Source organism: Gnatocerus cornutus, chromosome 1 (genome assembly GCF_029298725.1).
Source record: "Gnatocerus cornutus isolate USDA-ARS CGAHR chromosome 1, icGnaCorn1.1, whole genome shotgun sequence".
Classification (NCBI taxonomy): domain Eukaryota; kingdom Metazoa; phylum Arthropoda; class Insecta; order Coleoptera; family Tenebrionidae; genus Gnatocerus; species Gnatocerus cornutus.
Window position 1 is genome coordinate 33692979 of NC_142233.1, and position 23620 is coordinate 33716598.

A 23620-nucleotide genomic window follows, 5' to 3' on the forward strand; every position below is an offset into this window, starting at 1 on the left:
CCGAACAAGTTCGAGGAGATGGAAAAAGTGTGTGAAGGAATTACCATACGAAGTTGCTCGACCATAGAGTTTCCTCGGCAAATCTTTAGATATTTGCAATATACGCGGAAAGAATCTAAATAAGCCTAAACATAATACCAGGAGAGGGTTGGAACACACAAGTAAATCTCAACGTATGTCTCAAAGGATTCCTCGGCTATGGTGAGAAACCAAATACGTCAACTTCTCGCGCCACCTCAACTTACGTGTTCTATGTTTTCCGCTTCAAACTCAATTTTCTGCCCGCATTTAAAAGAAATCCCTGGGAATAAAATATTTGTCGACTTCCACATCGAAATTATTTCGCTTCTCCAGGCCAAAAATTACACGATATTACTCGCTAAATCCGGAATGAGAGATAGAGCACCGAGATGGTCTAGCTTTTATGCTGTCTTTTCAGCAACACGGTCATAAATTTTCCAGCGACAGAGAGGTGAATCTAACGCGAAAAAGGTGGTTGACTATCGATTCTTACTGTAATTTCTATGCAGTAGCAAAATTGTAAAGCTTATTGCAATCACGTTCCAGACGACACTCAAACTGTGATTTAACGGGGCACTGCAAACATAGCTACTTTGAATGCAATTCTACTTTTACTCATTTGACTTGCTGCCGATTGCATTAACACCGAAAACCTGTTTGAATTTATAAATCAAAAAGTACTCGCTCTATTTTTAATATTACTTTTCTTTACTTGGCATTGTCATCCCTGAATGGTTGGCGCCATAGTCCAGACAAAATAAACGGCGGTGGTAAATGTCAAAAAAAAACAATTCTTTCCAAATATAAATAAAACAGACCCATGAGAATTTAACATTTTATTCCAATTTACTATTTTTCCGTAATTTTGGTAGTTTTAACGTCAAGACAATAAAAATTAATTTAGTTACTACTTTTGACACGTTTATTAACAGTAACAGTACTAAAAAACCAAAATATTTGAGCAAAAAAGAGCAACTTTCAAAATTTTTATTAAGAGGGTACGCCAAAATTTCCCTCTATTTACTATAAAATTCCGTAATTTTGGTAATTTTGACGTCAAGACAATCAAAATTAAAGTAGTTACTATCTTTGGCAAGTTTATTTATTGTACAAAATGCCAAAATATTAGAGCAAGAAAAAACAATTTTTGATTTTTTTTTTGACAAGATAAACGAAAATTTTCCTCTTTATTCTATTGAATTTCGTATCTTTGGTAGTTTTAACGCCAATACAATAAAAATTACTACTTGCAAATATTTACTACTTGTAACATGATTATTAAAACTGTGCTCAATGCCAAACTATAAGGACAAGAAACAGAAAATTTGGAAATTTTTACTGTTATATAGGAAGATTAAAAAAAGTCAGCATTTTCTAAAAAAATTCGTAAATTTGCCGGTTTAAAAGCTAGAACAATAAAATGTGTCGAAACTATAATTTACAACACACTTATTAACTTTACTAAATCTTAAAATTTTAGAGTAAGAAGGAGCATTTTTAGAAATTTTTATCAAGAGGATAAACCAGAATTAACTTCCATTTATTATAAAATTTCGTAAAGTTGGTAATTTAAACGCCAAGGCAATCAAAATTAGAGCAATTATTACTTTCGACGCGTTTATGAACTGTGCTAAATGCCAAAATATTAGTGCAAGAAAGAACAATTTTAGAAATTTTTGTTTTTCGGAAGAATGAAAAATGCTATTATTTTCTCTAAATTTACGTAACTTTGACAATTTAAACAGTAAATCAATGAAATTTATCGATGTTATAATTTACGGTACGCTTATCAACTCCACCAAATTTCAAAATTTTAAAGCAAAAAGAAGCAATTTTAGTCAACCTCGCAGCAGACTTCCACAAGGTAAAACCATTTTAACTTTGACAAAAAGGTTACAACCGTTGTGCATTACTAATTTTAAATATTGGTAATGACCAACTTTATTATTGCTGATTGTTGTTGAAGACAGACATAAAGACTAAAATGAAGTTTAGAAGGCAATTAAAACTATGTCTTCATTTATTTCAATAAACAAGTGAAAAGTAATTGTTTTAATGGTGGTGAGAGTTATAGTTTTAATTTTGCGTGAAAAAGTTAAGCAAAGATATACATAAAATTTATCCTGTTCTTTAGAGGACTCTCAAAAACTAGAAAAAGTTCTTGAAAAAAATAAGTAGCATAAAAAAGAATTTGCAGAAGATTAACTTTCTAAGTTGCTGGAAAATTTTGTGTGTTAAGTTCATTCAATGCTTTCTCAGTCTAAAAAAAGCCATTAAGTTTTATGTTTCGACTGTGGTGCACAAAAATTCTTGAAATTTTGAAAAATAGTTTCATATCTCAAAAATGGTAACCCCTACGAAAAATATAACTATTAATATTATTATTATTATTATTAATAGACAAATATTTTGTGACAATTTTGAAAAGGTACAATTTTCATAATAAGTATTTTTGCCATTGGTGTCACCAGTGACAAGAGATTTGCAAATTTGCTAATATTTGTTTTTTTGACATCTACCACAGCGTAACTTTTTTAGCAGCACACCTATAGATGGGGACTTTTGACATTTTGTTTGGAACAATAAAATAAACGTCTACACAAAGATTATTTCGAGCTTTCGAAATTTTGTCTGGACAACTAGGCCAGCCCAAGTCTGAAGCATTTGTTTGTATGAATTTTAGAATTAAATAACAAGACTGGTTGTGAACGATTTGACTTGGGAATTGCCATAAGCGACACGACGTTATGTACGTTTTACGCTATTAATGAATGCTTGACAATTACACCGCGGGGAAATTTACTCAACTCATATATCACAAGTTGCAAACTGAAAAATTCACAGAAGCGTCGTGGACGCCCCATCACGTATTTCCTTAGAATCGCCTAATTTATTCCCTTCATAAATATTCTCCGAGAATAAAAAATACAATAAATTAATTAAAGAGTGGCACAGTTAGAAAAAGTTCGCCTTGAAATTAGCTAAAGCAAAGTTTTTCAACTAATCACAACTTTTGGGGGAAGTTTGTCAAGTTTATCACTGAATATAAGTGGGTGGGCGAGGGGTAAAAATATTATTTAACTGACTGCGTGTTGGTGGTGATCTCAATACGATACAATTCCAAACTGATTATCTCTGTTCTGCTTAAACGAGCCGAGTTTAGATTATTGTTGGAAGCCAATCGATAATTCAAAGCACTAGTTAAATTGGCTATATTGTACATCGGACAATGATTAATTATTGTGTTGTATAAATATTGATGGAAAGTCTTGCAACACTGCCATTTCCTCCTCTAAACTGATCAAAGGAAAGCCGACTGATATTAGTTTTTAATTGAAGATTTAAATTTAGTATCGGCGGCCAGTTTTATGCAAGCTTGGAATTATGATCGATTAAAAGCGAGGTAACTCAATGAGATCTTAATTCGACATTAATGAACGCATTTGATGATTACTATTTGATAGCTGGAACACATGTTGAAACTTTATTAAAATTTTAAAGCAGAGTTGAAAGCGCGCTTTAGTACATAATTGAGCATAAAAGCTGGTTAAAAAGTTATCAGAAAATGTTCGATGCTGTTGCACGCCTGTAATTACTTGCAGTTTCTCAGGGGCTAATTACCGCCATAAATAAGAACCACAACCCATTTGACGCCCTTTTTCTGTTTAATAACAAAATGAAATTTTATCGGTACTATTGAAAATGAAAATTTTCAAAAGTCTTTCCGGATTACCAGCGTATTTTCTGGTCTTAAATTAGACAAAAATCTCTAGCCATAAACTTTAATGACACGATTATAGGGTATGCAGTAATAAAAATCAAAAACCAAAATTTTCAACTTTTTTTAATTTGTATCTTTGTGAGTTTTAAAGTTATGACAATAAAATTTGGTGAGGTCACTACTTTTAAAGTGTTTATTAACTGTACCAAAGTACAAAATTTTAGAACAAAAAATCGAAATTTTAGAAATTTTCTTTGTAGGGTAAACAAAATCTTTTCAACTTTTTGTAATTCAAGTTCGTATTTTTGTTAGTTTTTAATTTATGTCAGTCAAATTTGGGGAAGTTATTACTTTTAAAATGTTTATTAACTGTTCCAAAGGGCAAAATTTTAAAACACGAAATAGAGATTTTAGAGTTTTTCATTTAGGGAAACCAAAAATTTATTAAATTTTTGTTATTAAAATTCGTATCTTTGTTAGTTTAATAGCCATCACAATAAAATTTAGGGAAGTTCTTATTTCTAAAATGTTCATCAACTGTGTCAAAATTCAAAATCTTAGAACAAGAAATAAAGATTTTAGAAAATTTCATTGTAGGACTATCCGACTGTTTGCAACATTTTGCTATTAAAATTTGTCTCTTTGTTAGTTTTTAAGTTATGATAATAACTTTTAGTGAGGTTACTTTTTTTAAAGCTTCCATTAATTGTACCAAAGTTTAAAAATTTTAGAACAAAAAATAGATATTTTAGAAAATTTCGTTTTAGCACAAACTTACAAGTTTCAACTTTTTGTTATTAAAATTCGTATCTTTGTCAGTTTTGAAGTTATGCCAATGAAATGTAAAGAAATTACTATTTCTAAAGTTTTCATTAACAGTGCCAAAGTGCAAAATTTTATAATAAGAAATAAAGTTTTTAGAAAATTTGTAAATTTTCGTCTTACTTACCATATTTATTATGCTCTCATTCAATTTTTAATATTAACCATGCCTTTATAAAGGGTTGAGTGTAGTACCCATTTTCGGGAATTATTACCCCATCGCGGCAACATCGTCGTATTGATATTTTTGCGAAAATTATGAATGGAAATATCTCCGGCGCGAAATTTCCGGAAGTTTCCGAATTCCTCTCCAATTAATCTCCGTAATTGTTACCTTAGATTCATTTATAAACAATTCGTTTGCAATGAAGTGAAAAAACGGCGTAAAAAATTCAAAAACCCAGCAAAATGCGAGATGATGAAACAATGAATATTTATTATAGCGCTTCTGAACGTCTCCCGGAATATTCTTCCAACGCACGCCCGGAAAACTTGGGACTTGTGTTCATCATTAACAATTTAAACATGTCCTTTTTGAGAGAAGCATGCGCGGGCATGCGTTAAACTTTAAACTAAGTATTCGCTGTGGCGGGATTAAAAGAAATTTCCTGCAACACGCACTTGCTCGTGTTCTGTTTTCATAACTAGGAAAATATCGGAATGTTCGGTAATAGTGTAAATGAGGTCACAGGTTTTAGCCACCTGTATTCACACTTCGCTTGATGGGTTGAGATGAAAGGGGTGAAGTTTTTATTGCCGGATAAAATAAAACAAGCTTTTATTATTTGCCTGCTGCTTCGGGCTCATTTACATATTTTTCTTACAAATTTTGCGAGGCGGAGGTTTGCAGTGGCAATCAATGCGGTCTAGGTACTTCCTCCTCATTTTTTAGGGTTGTATGAGGGTGGTTTCCTTAGTTTGTTCTGTATAATATGGATGTCATCCGCAAAAACGTATCTCGTGTTTCCTTGTTTAGAATTCCCCTTTACAACCGGGGAGCTGGAATTATTTCTGGAAAAACAACACGCTGCCACCAGTTTTGAACTTTACCAGCATTTACACTTAACAAATTGAAATATGTTAATTTTTTCAGACGCGAAAATGAATTTAAGACAATTAAAAATGACAAACTAGTTTGCAGATGCGTTTCCACTCACATGCATAAAATAGCATCACGCACCAACTAAATTTCCTCCCTTTTAATTCCCTCATTACCCAATTAGCTTCCTTTCTGAATAGTAAAATTCAGGAAGCTACTAAGAGCACCCCAACCCTCTTGCGACGTTGACTCGCTAATGGTTTATCCTCCATCATATGCAACAAGAAATAAAACTCACGTTTAGACAACGCCACATTTTTCACGTAAGTCTTAAGGGAGAGATTTCTTACATCGCACAATGTCGCAACGTTTGCTGCAAAACTGGAAGATTAGAACTTATCCACCAGAACAAATTTATGATCAAAGAGAATATTCGGGTTTATACGACCTTATTGTCTCTCGATCATCCCCTTGTTATAACATTCAAAGCTTATGAGAACAATAAATGGTAATATGTTAGCTTTATTGACGGATGATTTTGTTTACAGACAGATTTGAGGAAGAACAATGAGTGGTGGTGGATGTGGAGGATAATTCGCAGATTTGACGAGAGGAATTTTGGTGGATGCGCCCAAGTGGATCCAAATTTTTCCTGCACGTTTAGTGACCGCTTTGGAGTATGAAAAGTATTTATTTTTTAAAACTGATTACACACAGCATTGTTCAGAGTTTTTTGTTGTTTTTGGCGAATTTCGGTCACCTTTGTGGTTTAAAGCTGTGCTTTGACTATTTTTTGTTAGCGAGTCCAATGATTATGTTGTGTTCTAATTGCGTAGGAAGTTTGTCTGAGGCATAAATTTGCATTGCAAATAAATTTTTGATAAATTCGTCATAACGTGTCTACATTTAAATTTCCTCTTTAATTGCCTATGGAAAATTAACGTAAAGTTTTGCCATCTTTAACGAACCCACTGCCAGCGTCGTACGTCAATTTTAGACACATTTTTGGAATCTACGTGGAATCTACGACCGAATTAAGTTGGGCAAATTAAATCCAAGGGTATATCACACCTATACTTTTGGTCAAAAAAGTGATTTTTTCGAATTTTTCAAAATCGACATAAAACCTAATGCTTATACAGGTGATTTTTTTAAAACGGCAGGCGTTGTAGAATTTTTATTTATGAACCGATTTCAAAAATTTAAAAAACAAATTAAATGGTTTTTAATTTCCTATGAACTGATGATTTTAAAAGTTTTCTAAATGTCTTAGTATCTTTTGGGCGATACTCAACTTTCTTATTTTAAATTGACACCCATATTTTTTTCACATAATTTAGAAGATATTAATTTTCTTGATTCAGAAATGTGTAATATGTTCTACTTTTTCAAAAAATATTAAAAAAAAATATATCAAAAATGAAAAATTTAGGCAATAAAAGTTAATAAAATCTAGGTGCGTGGTGTCAAATAACACAATATCGTTATTGTAATGTCAAAAAACAGCAAATAACAGAAAGAACAAGTTTTCTTTCAACAAGATGGGACTACACCTTACAATGCACAATGCATTTCTCGTAGGTGTCAATTGTACAATAAAAAAAACGGGATGGCGTTTCAACAGTATTTTAATTAAATTAGGTAGTTGTTTTTTCTGATTTGTAATTATTATTGTCTTTTGTTATTAATAATTTCAAAAAAAAAATGCCGATCCTTTCTGTTATTTGCTGCTTTTTGACATTACAATAACGGCATTTTTTTATTTGACACCATGCACCTAGATTTTATTAACTTTTATTGCTTATTTTTTTCAACTTTGATAATTTTTTTAAAAATATTTTTGGTTAAAAGTAGAACATATTACACATTTCTGAATCAAGAAAATTAATATCTTTCAAATTATGAAAAAAAAAATATAGGTTCCAATTTAAAATAAGAAAGTTGAGTATCGCCCAAAAGATACTAAGATATTTAGAAAAATTTTAAAATCATCAGTCAATTTTTTTAAAATCGAGTAAAACCTGATTCTTATGTAAAAAGACGCGAGAAAGACGATGGCGCAAAGCATTTCATTTTATCTATTTTAATTTTGAAAATATTGGGATTTCAATATTTCAAAAACTGAAAATCAAATAACGTCTAACTAAAAAGGAAACTTTAATGAACCGCCGATATCTCTTAAAAACTGCAATGATATTTGGCACCGATCCGACACCATGTCTTCTCGTGAAACCCAACTCGTAAATAACGTCTTTAAATAAAGAATCGAAATCGATATGTGACGATAAATTTAGCTTTGAATTGACAAAACCCCCCAAAACTTGCCTGATAAAAATTCGGAAACTTACAATTTTTCAACTAAGTAAAATCTCGCTCTATTGATTGCTCGCCAACTTGAAAACAAGGGAGACAAATTCCGAAGGATTAAGTTCATGATAAATTTTTATTACTTGCCATTGTAACTACTTGATGATCCTTAACAGATGCTTTGATTCATCTTAGATTGTCCTACGTAAATCCGGCTTTATTACTCTCTTCGTCAAACTTTTTTCATTTTCTCCAACGTATTTTCTCAATGTTAACAATATAAAAACAAGCGTCCGCTTATGAACAATATTTGTTTTCGTCTTTTCACCGTCCTCTTACAACAATGACAGCATTAATTACAAGAGTCGAGAGGTTTATTTATTAATTTCGACTTCTTGGCGATGGTAAAAAAGTTTTATCTTCCGAGCGCTCGGACAACAAAGCTTCTTTGGTTGAGTTTTCCCTATCTTAAGTTGGCGATCGTGAAAAAGTCCAAACTAATAGGGTTTGTCGCAATAGAATCACATTCTATTAAATCGGCTTGAATATACCTACTGACGTTTATTATTCTGTCAGAAACTTATCTTGAAAGACATTTCAATTTGAATTCACTCTTTCTGCTGTAGGTGGTTTTCAATTTATTTCTTGGTCGCGACGACACTTGCCACTCGGAAGCTAACTTTAAGTAAATTTGATAACTAGTTGAATAAATTGTTAGGCTGAAATAACAAACTAAGTAAACGGGCGGAATTCAAAAGCACCTCTTTTATTGTCGTACGAGAGTGGAATTAAACTATGCAAGTAGAACTACGAACTCACTCGCTTTCAATACTCTTCTCTATGTAGAGCTTTTTATTATATTGTAAAACAGAAGTTCTTTTAAGCCCCGAAACATTCGTGGAGTACGCAGAGTTATAGAAAACTTTACAATGATGTTAACTTGAGCGCACGAGCTATAAAGTAGTGTCGATTTCATAACTACACTTCTGTTAGAGGCCAATTACTACGTAAACCAATATTCTGAATAACACTCAAGTTGAGAACGCATAGTCAGAATTTCTGTCAAATATCACTGACATTATTTAGTTCAGCGTGAATCCTGAGCTTAAAGGAAGCACATAATCCTGGCTCCTTAATTAGCCTTGCAAGCTTCATCCAAAAGCTCGTGCTTTAAAGCTCTATCACAGAGTTGAGAGAACATAATTTATTACTTGAGTCCGTGTCCTGGCAGGTAGACGTGTACTCGAAAACTTCCTTACAATTAAACTTTCAAATACTACACAAATTTGTTTATTTATAATGGCGTGATAGTGGCAATTGCGTGCCACAAGCCAATTGTTGTAGATTGTGATTACATCTTTGGAGTTCGTTATCATTATTCTGATTGAACACCGAATTACGTAATTTGGTAATAATTAATTTATGCAGGCTTATCTTAATTTCGTGTGGCAAAACGCCGCGGTTTGGTTATGTACCACCACAATTGGACCACATTACCTGTAATTTTAACGGAAAATTTGACGAAAATAACAGCTGTGCTGTTCTATTTATAAAACACTTCAATAAATGCTGAGTTTGTGTGTTAACAAAGTTTGGCCATTAGCTCCAACAGATGCACAATGCGAGGTGTATTTGTGGCCAAGGTAGAGTTTCCAGGATCTGACCGGACTAGATCAAATAACTAATCGGATTAACTAAATTAACTAGTTCAGAAGAGCGTCCGGAACAATTCATCATTTAAACAACAGCAAAAACTAGTCAAATCTTTTAATTTATAACGCGAATTTCATTTTGGATCAGCTCAAAACTACTGCAGGATTTTTTCATAATTGATTGAGTAATTCTAGATCGTTCTATTTTTGTTCAACTCGAGTTCTACTGTCACACAATTACTTCGTTTGTTGCAGAATTGTTTACAGAATCCGGGGATGTGTTTATTTGTTTTCTATATCTACGCTGGTTCGAGAAATGAAATGCCAAAAGGGAAAATAAATTGTAATTTCCCAACGATTTGTCAATTTTGAGGTGTACAATTTCCAAATATCGTATTTTCTGAAGTAATTGAAGACTAAAAAAAACACGATCCATTAAACTATCAAAGAAAATGTATAAACCAAAATTGCGTTTATTTCGCCATTTATTAATTTGAAATTTTATTGGCACCAAATACTAAAGTGAGAATAGTTCGAAGAATCTAGAGCTGCCTCTATTTTTCTCTCACGACTTCTCTCCTAGACAATGGAAGCCAAATCCACTTCTCAAATTAAGCGCCAAATTGAGAAAGAGTCTAAAATATTGGCAGACTAGACGAAAATCCTTGGACTTCGCTCCTTTGAGTCTCATCAAGACGAACTCAATCGTTTTAAAGAGCCGAAAATAATTCATACTTGCTCGAGATCGATCCATCTTCGTTAAACTGAAGTTCTATTATGATGAAATTATTCCGGTGTATAGAGAATTGTTTAAGAAATCCAGGGCTGCTTTTATTTTTTTACCACCGCCACATCGGCGCGAGATTTAGAATGCTAAATTGAAAATAAATTCAACCCCCATTTTCCGTCAGTCTCGTGTTTTTTAAAATAAAGTACAAAACTAAATGAAACTGTAAACTGTGGGTATATTTTGCTTCTTGATTGCCACCCAGAAAATCAGGTTTTAAGAAAATCGAAGAAAAAACTTCTACACTGTTTTAGAGTATAATCTCGTTTTTACTTATTTTTGCTCACCGCAAGAAGCGTCGCCGTCAAGCTAGTTAATGAAGTTAAGTTTGAAACTACAGAACTAGTCCGTTAACTGCTGCAGGTTAGATTAGTTACTGTCAACTAGTAGGAGTAAATACATTACCGTTGATATGAACTACAAGTAAATGCGTGAGAGCAAGTTGAAACCACATGTGAAACCTGTTCAGAAATCTAGACGTAAACATTTACTTAAGCAGTGAAAAGTCAAATAAATGGCGTGTAGTGTAGACACTTAAAACCCTCAAATAAAATTAGAAAACTTTCACGTCGTTGCAATATAATAAAAATAGATTCTAAATAAAACTAGTTATTCCAAGTTCTTGCACGATTTCGTCCTTCTTTTCGTTATATCCAAATACGTACCTATTTTTGATAGAGCTTATTTTTAAGTCGTTATTTGGGATCGTCACATTCGAACGCGTCTGTATTCGTGTTTGTTGTATTTGAATGAACTTCACGCCATTATTGGAGCTGTTCGCTGAATTTTGATAAATTCCCTAGTTTTTACAGTTAAGCTGCTTTTTCAAATTGACACTCGCATTTTGGAAATGGCACAGTTAGTTTACATAAAAAATTTTGTTATTCCATATTGACGAAATTTATTACAGTCTGGGCACAGAACGAGCTATAATAATAATAATTTATCGCGTGGTTCGAAGATGGAAATAACCTGAAAATAGCAAACAAGAAAACAAAAATATCCCATTTGAATAACGGTCGTCTTTAAATCTTTCCAATTCCGTATTGCTGGATATTGATCGGCTAAATGCGATGTGTTGGTCGGGGGAAAGAGAATCGGGCATGAGACACCCTAACAAATAAATCCCAAATTTACACTGAACACACATTAAAAAGGATCACGGCCGGAGAAACAAAGGAAGTTATAAAGTACCTGCAATAAAGATGAGGACGAAAAGCCGATTTTTATGTTCCTGAGCTGATTATGTAGTGATAATGAAATAAAACAATAAATAAAGTTAGAAAGAAGAACAAACTTTCCTTGATAGCGTGTGGGGCTCACTAATCAATACCCAATTTAATTAGTCCAGATCAAATTATAACTGACACCGCGAGCTATGATGGTCAATATTTATCATGAAAGTTTTAGTGGTGCGATGGTAATTTCCCACTAAATGCCCCGATAATTAAAAACTTTTCCAACCTATTTATCACGTACTTTTATGAGTGCTCATCTGGTGCCTTTTTGTACACTTTTCGCTTAGAAATGCAAATACGCCAAAATTAACCAACTCTAAGCCTCGCGAGTTTTCCAGTACACAGCAACTTTTTAGTCCCAATAGATTTATAGGGATTTTCCCGAGATCTATGGTGTCATCCCCGAACATAAGGGTTTTACTGGGTTAGTAAGCTGACTTTATTGATTTCATGTACGAAGTTATCTCCCCGAAAATCGAGAAGAGATTTCTCGAATCTGTCGAGGTCATCACCTGTGCTCTGATTAATCAAAAATCGGAGTGAGTAGTTTCGTAATAACACCTGACAGAATGAGAATTCTTATCGGTCATCGGGAATTCGGGGCGAGAAAACTATAATCTCGGGTCACGAGCATGTAATTGACCTCAGTTCGTGCATTTGCGGGAAACCGCCATTAATGGTTTTTTGAAAAAGATGAAAATGTGTCTCAATTGTTCCGCTTGAGGGTAAAAAACCTTGATGTTAACACGTTTCCTCCAAAGTTGTTTATGCATAAATGAGAATTTTCCGAGCTTTCAACTGCAGAAATGTATGTGAACACGCCACCGTTGTTCTAGCAATATGAGCGCATTTTAAAATAAATTATGTTTTAAATAAGAAGAAAGAAAAATATATGTTATTTTAATGTTTGTTCGTACACACGGACCGCTGTATTTCCTCTCCGGGACTGTTAACTAGAAATGTTTTATTAGCACAAAACAGGAGCGGCGGCTACCATTAAAACAGACTCTGTGTAAACCAATCAAAATTTACCCTTTAATAACACATTGTTACGAACTAACTTCCATATTCCTATGTTGATCCATTAAATGCCTATTCACATATTTGAAATTACATTGGCATCGATAATTACATATTAAGACTGAATTTCCATTCCATTGGAATATTTTCACGCTGGGAAAAATTTCGATCCTTGTTAGCGCGTAATTATACATTGGTTTCCACCGACAAGGTCAGTAATGAAATGCGGTAATGAGTGGGAAGAAGAAATTATTCGTTGCGGGAAATTTCCTTCCTGAAATGCGATTTCACACAAATTGAAAGTAGTCGTAATTGAGTTAACATTTTAGACGGCTTTGTTAATATTTGGAGGGGTTGGAGTAAAAATCAGACGAGTAGAAAGACGACTTTTAGCTTGATTTACAAGCGAGAAAAAATTGAAACGAAGATTTCTTCAATTCAGAAAATTTACGTAGGGGAAACCGGGGTATATTAATCCCTCTAAGGTCTTTAGCACCATAGCTACAAAATTTTTATATTTAAGTTTTGACAATTAATGTACTACAAGTCCGCCTGAAAATGTATTCGAAATTTTGCACCATATTTATTAAAATAAGAATTAAGTGCAAGACTGCAGAAGGATCATTTTTCCATTGGACTAGAGGTAAAATGATCCATTGGTTGGAGTAAAATGATTTCTTTCCATCGTAAGTTTATAATTTAAGCAAAAGTTAGTGGAAACAGTGAATACATTTAAGCATTAAAATAAAAATAAAATAAATTTAAATAACAAGAAGTAAAACAACAAAATAGAGACTCTTATTAAAGATATAAATTAACATTAAAAGAATTACATTGTTTCTGTTAAAACGAAAAGTTTTTTTGATTTAAGAAGTTTTAAATTCCACCAAACAGAAATTGCAAGTGAATATATTGTTCTCTTCGTCTACTTTTGCACATTGACCATGAGCTCATTTTTGGCACACACTGCATCTAATACAATCCTCTTCTGTTAAAGAGTGAATATATTTTTTACAACAAAAATACATTCTGAAAAAATTTTTTTTTATTATACCTGTATCATAATCCTAAATTAAAACACGCAAAAGCGTGCAAAAAGGGGTCTTTAAAACACTAAAGCTTTAAAGTCGTCTAGGTAACAAAAAATAGTGAAATGTCAGGATAAATTTTTATTTATAATATAAACATGAAAATTACAATTACTATTGTTTGAAATTTCCAAGCCCGCCGCTTTAAGCTGGTTACTGGTGTTTGTTGCTTCTAAATCATAACTAGAAGAAGTTTTTTCATTTTCATTCTTCTGTTGGAGCTTTTGAAAAAGTTGATTTAGCAACCGATGTGTTCAGAACAGCAGCAATGCGTTTGGAAACAACTATTTTGTTTAAAGTGGATTCTTCAATGTAGCCACTAGCCACACTCAAAGATTTCCATCTCACCTGACGTTTCAACTTATCGATGCCACCACTGTTTGCCATAATCGTATGAAGTTAGTCGGAAAACATGACTAGTATATTTCTTGTTCTGCATGTTTTGCTAGCCTTTTAATATCTTCACTCATTTTCTAAACGGATTTTTACAAACGTGAAAAAATGTGCTTAACAACGTAAACAAACAATTGCTTGCTAACCGTCTCTACGAAAACGATTCGCAAACAACCTTCGATAATTTTATTGGGCGAATTCACAATATTTCAATGCTCCTTAAGGATTGTAAATAGGTAGGTATAATAAAAAATAGCGTATAACACTCGTTTATAAGCGCCTTTAAAACACTTACGACGTTAAACGCACTCCGCTGACGCGTCGTGCTCTTAAACTCGTCGTGCGTGTTTTAAAGGCTTGCTTATAAACTTGTATTATAATATACTATTTTTCGCTTTTGTTATTTTATGACTGTCTTTTGTCAAATATCATACAATTATTCATATTAGAGGTTAAGTGATGCCGGGATCGTTTTACCTAATACCTAAGTGATTGTTTTACCCCAAGAGCAATAAGAACAAAGAACATAATCCATAAATTTACAACATACAATGTTGCAACTAAATTTACAAAAAATTTAAAGTTTAATGTTAATTTTTTAAAACTCCACAGGTGCCATTTTGAAATTTTAATTCGAAAGGTAAAATACACTTGATTAAAAAATGCCTTACCTTAGATCAAACCAACGAAAAACACAAATATCGCTGTGATTTTTTTGAATATCCACCGAACTGCATGCAGGTGCTTGTCTGCAATATCCGCAGGTTTAACAACATATTTAATCATTATTGATAGATGGAATTAAGGGCTGTTTAGAAATCAAAAAGAATCATTTTACCCCGGTCTCCCCTAGATGAATTTGTTTCACTGCCACTGCTTTATTACCTGCAACATTTGGTACTTAATTTCCCATCGCGCTAACTCGGTTACCTGTGTGACCCAGCATAATTGGTTATTAAAATTTTCCGCTGCATTGCTATAATACACCAGACGAATACACAGAGTTTGAAGTAAAATGAAATCATAACCATGTTTACCAGCTTTGTGCTCAACTACATTGTGAAGATTAAGGTATTAAACATTACTCGGCACTAATTCCAGATATCTCCGAGCCAAAAATGTTACCATCATTAATATACATTAAGGTCTTATATGCCGTCTTGAACATTAACATTAATCAACGTCGAATGATTGACTAAAACCGTAACAGCGACAAAGAGAATTCTAAAGTTACCATAGTTTTAAGACGTGCTATAATTAAGTTTTCTTAAAACAACTTGAGAAGTTGAAGCAAAAAATACCTCAACAACTGCTCGGCGTAATTACTAACAAGAATCTTTCAAGGCGTTTAATCCATTACTTTTTTTTTGATTTCGAGAACAGTCGTAAATAATTAGAGGCTACATTTTACGACGGAGATAGTGTTCCAAAGATAATAAAGTAATTTTACTTTATTTTATAGCGAGGTACGTCCGTTCAGTTAGCTGATTGATAGGAATTACATTAGTTTGTCATTTATAGTCTCGTAAAAACTTGCGGGTAAATTAAAATGCGACCATTAAACCACCCTTACGACCAATAAAAGTAAAACTTTAAACAAATCAAACAAAGAATAATGGTCTTTACTTATAGTATCCTTCTGGAATCAAAATTGCACCTCAACAAATGCACGTATTTTTCCGGGACTATTACTGAAACGTGTTATTAATTCAACATGAGCATTATTTTTGTCGAAGTGAATTCACGGAAAATCATGAATTCATTAATAGAGATTGATAGAAACACGATATTACGACTATAAAAAAATCTTAACAAATGCACTACCGATTTAATCAACTGCTCGTTTTAAAACTCGCCATGAAAAATTCACTGCATTTGCTGTTATAATTAGCCGGAATGGGAAATTGAACCGATTTCGATCTAACTGAAACTAAAGTTTAAATTAGGTTTGTTTTGTCGTATTTTAACAATAAATTATCTGATGTAGATACCAGCATTTCTGAAGTAATTATGTTTTTGTCGAGTCGACTTCTGCAGCGACGACTTGCTTGTAATTCAACAGGAATTCTTCGATTGTGTCATAAAATCGAAGCAACACGTTAAATACTGTGAAAAATGTGGTGCAGTACTCGACCTATACGGAATTTACCTGCTGCATTTAATAAGAACTTGACATGCGAAATTCGAGGTTTCACAGAATTTGCATTTTTTATAGGCGTAGATAAGGCAATTAAAATATTTTTATGACAGTTTTAAAGTTTTTATAAAGTTCCTTAGCAACTTATAGGTCAATTAGCAACCTGTAGCGCAGTTCACGTGAAAATCGCCCGGCGCATCCACCATTTTTAAACAAGTTATTTTTACCTATTTTATGACGCACATTTTACATTTAAACGGGGCATTTCAATATTTGAATTGATACAAATATTTATAACCGAGTTGATATTGAAGAAAAAACCTCAACGTCAATATGTATTTTATAACCGCAAAATGATAAATTGACAATATCGAGACGAATGTAACAAAGGACTTTTAATTAATGTCAGTTAAATTTAGTAGAAAAATACAAACCGTAAGAAAGTGAAAAACAAAACACAATTTAACAAAAATTCCGCCGCATTTACCATTTTTCCATTACGCCCCTGCTTGAGATTCTTCTAGGAAAAAATTCAACGGTGCAAAACTGTTTATAAAGCGTTCCATAATTGCAAAATTTCTCTAAAATTGAACCGCTCAGTGTCTTGGTCTCATTGTGGATTCACCAGATAAACTGCAGGAAAACGAATGGATATGTGGTGAAGTTTAAATCTTGTCGAAGTGACAATGAACCTTATGGGAATATGGGTCTGAAGGCGCAGACAGCTCTCCAGAGCCTTCATGTATTTGTCACAGCAATTTATTCTCTATTTTTGTGTAGAATCGAATCTCCATTTAATTTCTGCTGTATGCTAACAATAAGTCAAATTTTACAAAAAAATATTGGGTTTGTGTATTTGAACAAAAAAGCATCCAAATAATTAAAACCGTGAACTTTTGGCCCACTAACTTTTATGCGTAAACCCCAACCTTCCATATAGTCCACCGGGGACTTGGAATGATGACATTTTTTCAAACCGGGAATGTAGCAATAAAAGCGTCGAGACTACATGAACTAGAGGAAAGTAAAAAATGATATCAGTGATGGCGATTTTTCCGCGGACATGAGTTAAACGCATTTTCTCTTTCGTGTCGGCATACCAAATAATTACACGTTTTAACAACTGAAAAATAATATCAAACGTGAAATTAAAAGCATCACTCACTTGGCGCGGTGACCATGAGCAGATGAGCTCCCATCGACTTACCTAAAACAGAAAACAAATTCGTTAGGTTCGGTTAGAGCGCTAATATTGAGGCGTTGTTGTGGTGGTTGTTGTGTCGGTTTATCGATTGCGCTTGACTACCGCATCATTAATAGTTAAACACTATAATAATTTAGAAGTTTGTTAATCCAAATCTATCACAGTTTTCCTAAGTTGTTAGTGGCTTGTAACAGGGGATTCCCCCCAGGGAGTCAAACCCTTAGCAGGTTAATTATCGGTCATCGACTTGGGGATTATAGGACTAAACTCGCCAAAATTCTAAATTAATTTAGCCATCGAAACAACAAATTTATCATTTGAATTAGACCCAGTGTTTTGACGACTGTTTTAATTAAACACTTTCAAAGTGTATTTTATCATTTTTAATCTTTCAGTTTGCGTACCATGGAAAAACAAGCATTTCGACTAAGCCTGTATTTTCCGGAATTATTCTTCTTCACTTGTCCTATTATTTCCAGCCATTTTTCACTGAATTACACTTGCGTTTCCGCTAAAAAGTACGCCCATTTTTCTTGCTTTTTTAATCAAATGTTTAATTAAAGATTTCTAAAAGAACTTTAGGACGCATTGTTTGGCTAAACATTCTTTAAAGTAAAGAATTCCTTTGGGAAAGAAAAAAAGGCAGTGACGGAAAATTTGATGAAAACCGATAAAACACATTTTCTACTCCATTTCAATTATAAGAACTAGAATTCGAAATTTTAACCATTTTGCGAACAAAATTTTGAGTCTTTTCAAAGTTTTCCTTTTATTTATCATCAATTAATTTGAGAATCCGTTGGCAACTCGTCATGAATTTATTAAAAAATAATAAAGCCAGTTAAAAGCAACTTTGGCCCGGCGCATCCACCATATTTACTGTCTTTATCAAATTTCCCCTTCATAATCAAGATAATTAAAATCCTATTAATATCCACAATTTTACTTCTTTTCTCAACCCGAGACAGCAAAATTAAGGGTAAATTCTGGGATAGGAATGACAGTAATTTTGTCCCTCGGGCCTAATATTTCGCCATTTTTAAAAACAGATTCCTCAACTTTATTAGTTTTTAACTATAAAATATGAATAAAGTGCTCGCGAACTTTTCCGTAAAGTGTAAAATTTCCTGCAAAACTAATCCGAGTCCGGAAGCAAGAGACTTGGTTCATGAAAAACTACTTAACAAAGAATGGCAAAGTGCAATTAAATCCGGCACCGTTTGCAGGAAATTTATTTTAAACACTTCCTTCAGCTGTTTGTTTTACGCTTCAAATTACTTATTTAAATCATTGATCAATAAAATTAATGGACTGTGAATTGGAAGATGGTATCAATAGGTATTGAGCGAAAAATATTTTAAATCCCACCTTCTCCTTGTTCAGTAATAAATTGTGCTTCTTTAGAATTCGAGAACGATAGTTGCTAAAAGTTTTGCTAGCATTTTTGCAGAACAGGATTCTATATTTCCGTTATCTGAGCTATATGACGACTTTCTTCCAACTTGCTAACTTTCCCAATCAATGTTTTATATTAAATATACTATCGAATCTCGAAATTTAGTTGTTCGTGCACATTGTTAAATCCTCGGAGCTTTTAAGTTTCATTTGACTTTACGAAGTCAGTTAAATATTGAAATAAACATGAGAAACACGAAATAACGAAATAGACTCGGGGTGTAAAAATTTCTGACTGACTATGACGAGTAGATATTCGCAATTTTCTTTAAGTAGTTTTCGCCCCATTGCCTCTCCAAATGCAATTACACAACAACTGAGCGTGCAGTCTCAAAATTGATGGTAATTATCCATCAAGAAGGGAAGCTGTTTTATCAAACTGAAACGTTACCCTTCCATTGGAAACTTAGAGGGAATATTAATGGTGACATATTAAACATTTAAGTGGGGTTTTTGTTATTGTTGTAATTACTGCACGAAGAACGAGCTAACACCCGTGGAATGGCTGTAGTTTTTCATAATTCTTCGAGTCTTAAAAGCCGCTGAAATTTTTGTTATGTGGACCCATTTATCACTGACGAATATGCAAACGCGGCGGCAGGCATCATTATTTAAAGAACAGTTTTTAGTAGCGGCTGTTTTAATGACTGATAAAAATTTGTCAAGCGTGAAATATGCGGGAATAGTTTGGTTAAATTGGTTTTTGCCCCTCGATCTACATCTAAATAAGCAAAACGAACTTCTCTCATAGAAAGCAATTAAATTTTTGTCGGAAAAATCTAAATACAATTAGTCGGATGACTGAGATTTCATCCTTATATCAGGCTTGATCAATGTTCTTGTTAACAATAAAAGGAATTTAATTTGTCGGCCAATGTTTCTGCGAACATTTTCTATAGAGTGGGTCAGCAAAAACTACACGTGGATTAGATGGAAGGGTCGTTTGATAAAATCAGGACACACGCACTGAGCTTTTTCGGATAGGCACTTCCTGTTGTCTTCTATACAACTCTCATTTCCTCGACTCGATGCGGATTGGTTACCACAAACAAACACACAAAAAAGTTTCCTCCGGAATTAAGCCTCCAACTTTCCAAATTTAAGATTTGCATCCTAAATTCAACTCAAAACATCGGTTAAGACTAGTATGAATATTTAAGTTTAATCCCTTGCTCGATGTAGTAATACCACCATTGTTTACATACATATATCTAGATTTACAGACGTAATTTAGTTTTAAATTATGAATATAGCTCGCCGGATCAAACGCTGGCATATCGCGTGCTTCCAAGAAAATTACATGTCTTTTTAAGCGAGAACGCAAACATGAGACATGTACGGGGATAAATGTTTATTAAAAATTCACAGAACCTTTGAAAGTCACCGGAAATGCTGCCTGCCTCAAAGCTTATAAATACGAGAGATACGCCGATTTTCGACCAAACTTGAATTAATTGAACCCACAAAAAGAACCAACTCCCAGCTTTTGTGCCACGGTAAATTTGTTACATTATTAATGTGCTTGCTTTACCTGTACTTAGCAAGACGGAGATTATTAATGCTGAAGGAGAGTTTAAGGTCGATCATCAAATTCAACACAAGATATCGATTTTCAGGAACGCCTTCAGCAAATCACCAGTTTACTGTTTAGGTAAACCGAGCGAGTTTACAATTTGGCACACTTATTCGTTTACAAGGAAGGGTTTTTCACCAGCCGCTAACAGATATTTTCGAGCTTTTACCCCTTTTGTGAGCTTGTGAGTTTTCAAAATTTCTAAAAAAGGTGCTGATAATATAACACGAAATTAACACATTAAAAACTAAAACATCTTGAGAAACATATTTTGTTAAAAATCGAATATTATTATATAAATCTTAAATTAACCAAAACCATGAATGTTTGAATTGTTTGCTACTTGATACTTTAAATAACCACCTTATTTTTACTACTCTTCTGTTCATCGACTTTAATTAAATTTTTCTTTTAACTTCACTTCAAGTCTCAGGTAGTAATTCCTCCAAATTTCATAGTTTTAATGTTGAAACTATGAAAATTTTAAAATTTGGTAGAGTTAAGGAGCAGATCAAAAGTGGTAACTCCCCAAAGTCTCATAACTTTGAGCTTAAAACTGCCCAAGTTACAGACTTTTATACGACATGGTGGAAATTTTGGGTTCGAATAAAAGTCAAAATTTCTAAAAATTGTTTCTTTTACTCCAAAATGTTGAAATTTTGCGCAGGTAATAAATAAGTTTCTGGTAGTCATTCTTCTAAATTTCATTGGTTTAGTGTTGAAACTACTAAAGTTACCGAATTAAGTAAGAGAGAAAAAAAATTTTTGGTTTCAATGAAAATCAATAATTTCAAATATTCTTAATCTAAAATTTCAAAATTTGGTAGAGTTAAGGAGCAGATCAAACGTGGTAACTCCTCGAAGTCTCAAAATTTTGGCCCTACAACTGTCCAAGTTACAGATTTTTATACGACACGGTGAGAATTTTGGCCTTGAATAAAAGTCAAAATTAAAAAAAAAATTGTCTTTATTTTTTTCACTCAAAGTACAACTTCCAAGAATTTAAAATTAATGCACAAATATGTTTGAACTATGTACTTATCACATTAGATAAAGAATACATAAAAAAGTAATTTTATAATTTGTTTTTAGATTAAAGCATTGAAAATTTGTCACACCCTTAACAATATTTTAACAAAAGTTGGCAAAACTGGTTGAAGTCTGTGAAAATAAAAATTAAAAATTTGTATACAAAGTAATTAATTGATAATACAGTTTTTCTACTAATTAAAGTTAAAAGATATAAATGTCACTCAATGTAATTTTAACTGCAAAGAAGCTAAAAATGTTTGACTACAGTTCATATATTTGTGTACTAAAGGAGAAGGAATCAGAGTTTTGTATATTCACAGAAATATAGAAAAATATTATTAAAAACAATAAATTTAATTTGTACGCGTCACCACAAATTAATTTGTTTCTCTATGATCTGCAATAGTAACATAACAAATTTTATTTTGATAATTTGCAGCACTGTAACCTTTCTGATAACAGTATACTTCTGCTTGAAAATGCACCTAGTCAAAAAAAAATTAAAAAACTGTTGTCATTTTGTCACACCAGTGACATATGGAATGGCTGTATAAGTTTTCCGGGTCAATTCAATCTTTTAGACGAAAATAGTTTTAAACCAGAGCTGAATCGTTGTGAAGTCTGCCAACCTTAAAAGCGAATTAATTCGTATTTACTCAAAACTTTACTAAAACCATTATTGAGTTTGTTCCTTGAGCAACCTATGGACAATTCCTGCAGAAATTAAAGAAAACTCTTCTATTTTCCTCCAAACAAACGACAAATCCGAGCTCATTTCCTCAAAGTGGCATAATACCTGTTCGAGTTGATGTAAATATTTAGCAGCACTTCTTCAAATATTTTAGCTCAAGCTTAAATTTATAAATATTCGAGTGAATGACAAACAAACCTAAGCTGTCGAAACCGTATGCAAATATTGTCTCATCATCACCAGTTCGTTTTATTTTTTGGCGAGGCAATTTTATTAGAACTTGGAAAATCCGTCTCTGAATAGAAAAATTTCAATGCAGTAATCCAAACCGCAATAAAAGTCCTCGTACAAATTACAAGAAGGAGATTTATCGAAAATCAGTAAGCTCATAGGCAAGGCCGTGTCAGCGATGTAAAACCATCACATCCGAGCTTTCCGGCATCATTTTATTGACTTTCAATTGTTTGGGTGGTAATTCATCTTGTATTATCCGTTGCATCGGCAACACCTCCGTTGTGAAAAATCGTATAACTCCAATAAAGCATCTTCCCGCATCGCCACAAAAAGCTCTTTCGATGAATGGCTAAAGTGAAAGTAAATCATTGTAATAAAACATAGCAACAACCCCAAACAAATGGAATTTCAGGTTTAATAATATCAACGATTGTCGTTGAAAGACGCAGACCAAGCGGAACCGGTCGATAATAAATTGGATTTATCACATCGTACGAAAGAACTGTACCACGTCAGAACGTTTACACAAATACACGTTTGGAAAATCAATTATTACTAAATACCAACGAATTAAAAAATTTCATTGACCTTTTGTGGGAAAGTACTAAAAATGATTTATTAAAGTTCGAGCGGTCTCACTGTGATAGTGGAAGCCAAACTTTTAGTTGTGTAATGGCTTTAATATTTTAATTCAGTTTACTCAACTTTAATACATTTCGTGCAGCGATGCTGTCCACTTTTTTTTGTTTAATTTCAACTCCAAATTGAGTGGCCAACAGCGTCAGCTGCAAAGAATGTCAAATTAACGGAATTGTTTTACTTCGAACTGAAAAAATACGAGCGATTTTCACATTTCCTGTTACATCTCTGGCTTTATGTGACGTCGGAAAACCGAAGTCGTTATTTTTTATTCAATTCATTCAATTATTCAGTGGATTTAAACTTAAGAAGATATTTTCGTTTTGAAAGGGGTTGTGGGTAGATAAATTATTATTGAGACCGAATTAAAACATGAATGAATTTATTCGGACTGAACACGGATCACGAGCTCAATTTTCATTAGCTAGACGGTAAATTAAGAAGAAATATTCAGTGCTCTTTCAGCCTGTGGATTTAACTTTAACCTTTAACTATTTTAAAACTGCCATCAAATAACTATTTTATTATTCAACGGTTTTATTAAGAGGTTTTGATGCAAGGGGCGTT

General features: G+C 33.0%; 1 protein-coding gene across 3 annotated transcripts in view; it reads right to left on the bottom strand.

Moving 5' to 3' along the window:
- Nucleotides 1-23620, bottom strand: part of LOC148181975 (neurotrimin-like) — a 218575-nt gene that overhangs the window by 124887 nt on the left and 70068 nt on the right. Inside the window, exon 1 of one of the 3 annotated variants that reach the window (XM_088040362.1) lies at nucleotides 17391-17409. The exons of the other annotated variants lie outside the window; for them this stretch is intronic. The gene's annotated coding sequence lies outside the window, so the exon portion shown is untranslated. Of the gene's footprint in view, nucleotides 1-17390; nucleotides 17410-23620 lie in introns of those variants that run through there. 3 annotated transcript variants of the gene reach the window in all.